Here is a 4623-nt window from a genome sequence, read left to right as displayed (position 1 = left end):
AATTTTTTATTTTTTTATTTTTTTTATTGGTTGTTCACAACTTTACAAAGCTCTTGACATATCATATTTCATACATTAGATTGAAGTGGGTTATGAACTCCCAATTTTACCCCAAATGCAGATTGCAGAATCACGTCGGTTACACATCCACAGTTTTACATAAGGCCCAATTAGTAATTGTTGTATTCTGCTACCTTTCCTATCCCCTACTATCCCCCTCCCCTCCCCTCCCATCTTCTCTCTCTACCCCATCTACTGTAATTCATTACTCTCCTTGTTTATTTTCCCATTCTCCTCCCAACCTCTTATATGTAATTTTGTATAGCAATGAAGGTCTCCCTTCATTTCCATGCAATTTCCCTTTTCTCTCCCTTTCCCTCCCATCTCATGACTCTGTTTAATGTTAGTCTTTTCTTCCTGCTCTTCCTCCTTGCTCTGTTCATAGTTGCTCTCATTATATCAAAGAAGACATTTGGTATTTGTTTTTTAGGGATTGACTAGCTTCACTAAGCATAATCTGCTCTAGTGCCATCCATTTCCCTGCAAATTCTATGATTTTGTCATTTTTTATTGCTGCATAGTACTCCATTGTGTATAGATGCCACATTTTTTTTATCCATTCATCTATTGAAGGGCATCTGGGTTGGTTCCACAGTCTAGCTATTGTGAATTGTGCTGCTATTAACATCGATATGGCAGCATCCCTGTAGCATGCTCTTTTAAGGTCTTCAGGGAATAGTCCGAGAAGGGCAATAGCAGGGTCAAATGGTGGTTCCATTCCCAGCTTTCCCAGGAATCTCCAAACTGCTTTCCAAATTGGCCGCACCAATTTGCAGTCCCACCAGCAATGTACAAGAGTACCCTTTTCTCCACATTGTGAGGCTGTTTTTAAATACCAGTTTTTATTAGTCTTCTATAGGGAGTTTTCACCTTTGTGAATTATTCCTTTAAGAAGAAATCACAAATAATGAGAATATAATATTGAAGGCAAATGATTTATTTGAGTTATCTTCATATTGTTCAGTTTGTATAAGTGGTTGGAAACTGCAGGGATGCAGTGTCTAGATGGGGAAAGAAGAACTTTTCAGTGGTTCCTATGGTTCATTGATGGGCACTCTGTCTTGGGAGGTCGTCAGTTCCCCATCATAGGCAGTGTGCAAGCATAGGGCCCACTAACCTGCCTGCCAGAGGCTGATGAGAAAGTTTTGACTGGGACCAAGGAGGAAATGAGAGCTGCACCAGCCTGCTTCTGGGGTTGTTCTCATATTGAACATTTGTATTTCTAAAATTTACATACAAACATACTGAGAGATGGACCAAAGTTTTTTTATTCTCTTCAGGAGATAAGGTATAAAGGTTGATTTCTTCTTAAACTTTTTAAAATGAAAGCTGTAGATTCAATATGAGATCACAGTAAAAAGCCTGACATTTCTACTTTGTGAATCAGTGCTAAAGCTGAGATTTGATTTTGAAATATGAAAGTAAACTGTAACTGCCTCAATTTAAGTCTCTAGGATTTATATTTATATATAACCTTTAAAATTCTTCCAACTTTTCACCCTGGAGGGGAAAAAAGAGAAATTATAGTCATCTTACTTACAGCTAGAATTCTAGAGAGACACTCGTTTTAGGTTAATGGAAAACTGACATTGCTTTTGCCTGAGCTTCCAGCAGTTTCCACCCGCCTCTGACTGATGTGAGCTCTCACACCCAGGGACATAGTTGTAAGTCTCATGTGTTAAATTGAGTACTTTTGTGATCCAAACTCAATTGCAAATCACTTTAAAATACATTTCTTCGTGGTATTTTAAAAACACTATTTGTTTTTAAACACTGTCCTTTCACAGTCCAAAGCTGCTTCTTAATGTTATTATTGCTCATGGAAAACCCATTTCAATCTCAGAAAATGACTTTTCAGTGTTTTCTATTTGTGCTGTTGCCACTCAAGCTGGCATGTCAACCTACCCACCCACTCGCTGCCCCCAAGAAGACACATGTGGAGTTGAATTCAAAGCATATGATGTCAATGTTAGAAGGGTCAAAACTCTGCATCCCACCCCTTTATTAAGGTTGAAGAAACTGAGGTATGGGAAGGGGTTACAAAGCATGTAGTAGCAAAATTAAGAATTCAAATTAGAATACAAGCCTTTGGTCCTTGCCTCATGCAGGACATGAACTGGAGTGGGGTCCCTGAAAGGTTGAAAAGAGGTGATATAACTCTGTGGTGACTGCCAACTGGTCCAGTGGAAAGGCACTTCCTTTCAAGTGGCTTGGTAAGGTAACTGGCATCATCCTGCAATCAAGTCACTGCCCTCACCGCCACAGAGGGCCAAGGACTGCTGAAGTGTACATTGAACAGGCCAGGTGACCTCTTATCCCTGAGCAGGTAGATACTAAGACATCAGCCTGAGAACAGCACCCCCGATGGAAGGAGAGAGAGCGGGTTAAAGGTGGCCGTGTTGGAAAAGGGCCACGGGAGCACCAGAGTCAATGAGGCTGATGTGCTGCATTGGAGATTGGGGCAACTGAGGCACAAATGGGGGACATTGCCTCCAGATGCTCCTCAAATCCCTCTAAAGGCATTCTAATGTGGAGACCCAGGGCTTGGAACTCCAAGGCAGAAGAGGCTGCCTTGTTTTTCCTTTTCCTTGTGCTGTCTTTCAGGTCAGGTGTGGGTGTGACTGGCCTCTCTACAAAAGGTGAGACACTTGCCTACCTCCTCTAGGAGTGACGGGAATTTAACGGGACCTCAGGCCTGGGAGGGCCTTGTAACTCTAAAGCCTATAGAGATACTGTTCATCATTTTTTCTTGGTTATAGTTAGGAATTAAAAGAGTCTAAATATTATGGAGTAAATTTAACATGAATCCACTCATTCACTGGACATTTACTGAGCACTTCCTAAATGCCCTCACATCATGCAGTCCCTGGGTGAACACACTGACTCCCTATGAAGAGCACCAGTCCATGGCACGGAGAAAAATATAACACGAACAAGAGACTTACTATGGTGGAAAGAAATAGAGGGGAGCCTGTAGACTCAGAGGAAGAACACAAAGCGAACTGGATAGCTGGGGGAGGCCTCAGGAAAAGTCTGTTGGAAGAGATGATTCCTATCGTAGGAGACAGATGGTGTGGGGTAGGAGGTCAGGCGTGAATGTTCCAGGGAAAAGGAGCTACATGAACATCGATGTTGGGTAGGTGAAGGAAGGTTGGACAAGAACTGGGAAGCCCCTATAAATATTGAGAACATAACAGACACATTTATGAAGATAAAAATTGTGAGAGTTGTGTGCCATGGTAGGCCAAATCCAGGCCTGGTGATGAGTAAGTGCTTCGAATGTCTGCTCTCTCTAGCCTCTCCTATGTCACACCTGGCTCGCATGCCACCCGTGAAACACCTTTCATCTTGAAAGGCCGGGCAATTGTTGCTGACTCTCTGTATGACCTTAAGAAGTCCCATTCCTTCAGTTTTCCCTTTCCATGAAATGTGGGGGTTTTATTAGCTGGATAGGATGGATTGGAAAAGGAAAACTAGGAACAAATGTGAAAGTCCAGGGGCTGCTGAAATGAGCAGGGAAGAGATGATGAGGTTTAGCTTAACTTCCAGTCCCGGCACTGGCCACTCCCCACTCATTGATCAATCATTCAATTCCCAAAGCTCTAAACACACCACACTGGGGACCAAGCCTTCCACACATGCATCTTTGAGGGATGCTTCATATCCATACCATAACATGTGGCTTCTCTTAGGATGTAACTTTTGAGCTGAAATGTGAGGCACTAATAGGAATTAACCAGGCACAGGGACAGCTGTCCTTCCTTCAAGTTCTGTGCATTCAACAGTGTGCCTATGGATCCGTGGGTCAGATGAGGTGGGTCTGGAGTCTAGCAGAGGCTCTGCATAATAAAGGAGGAGAGCCAAAAACAGAAGGAGGGGGAGACATGAGAGAATTGCAGGGATAGGGATGGAGGGGACTGAGAACCCTCCTGCAGCAGGAGGTTGGAGAAGAGGTGGAGGAGATCTCTGAGGAATCCTAAGGGGCTGCTGAGGAATGTTTAAAATAGGATGGTCCATGTTCAATTTTAGATTGTGCTTCTGTGGTCTATGGTCCTTCCCCACCTGAACCTTCAGTATAAACTATTGTCCACAAATGACTTGCTTGAATGGTTTTGGGGGAAATCAGGGAAAAGCTAAGTTCTCAGGGTTAGTGAGGAACAGCGATCAGATATCTGAGAAGAAACCTCATGTCTCATGAGAGATCCAAAGGTTGGGAGCCAAAATTTGGAGGCAGTAATAACAAGAGGTAGTCACAGACTCGGATATATCTGCACCTCGGAGACACAGGATTGTAATTTGTGTCTGGCATGATCAGAGATTGGTGTGCAGAGATGATCAAATGCAGCACTGAAGCGCATCAGAGGAGAGTGGCGCAGCCCCTGCATGGTGGGGAAGGTGGGTTCTTTCACCTGGATCCTGTCAGTGGCAGGGGCAGCAATCTCATTCTCGCCATCTGACACTCGGTTGTTTGGGTTCTACTTTAAGTAGATGCCTCCCAACCTGTTGACTCCCCAAGTCTCTGCCTAGCCAGTGACAGCACAAAACCCACCAGACCTTGGAGGA

The sequence above is a fragment of the Ictidomys tridecemlineatus genome, chromosome 11, assembly GCF_052094955.1.
Source record: "Ictidomys tridecemlineatus isolate mIctTri1 chromosome 11, mIctTri1.hap1, whole genome shotgun sequence".
Taxonomy (NCBI): Eukaryota; Metazoa; Chordata; class Mammalia; order Rodentia; family Sciuridae; genus Ictidomys; species Ictidomys tridecemlineatus.
Note: the sequence above shows the minus strand (reverse complement) of the source record.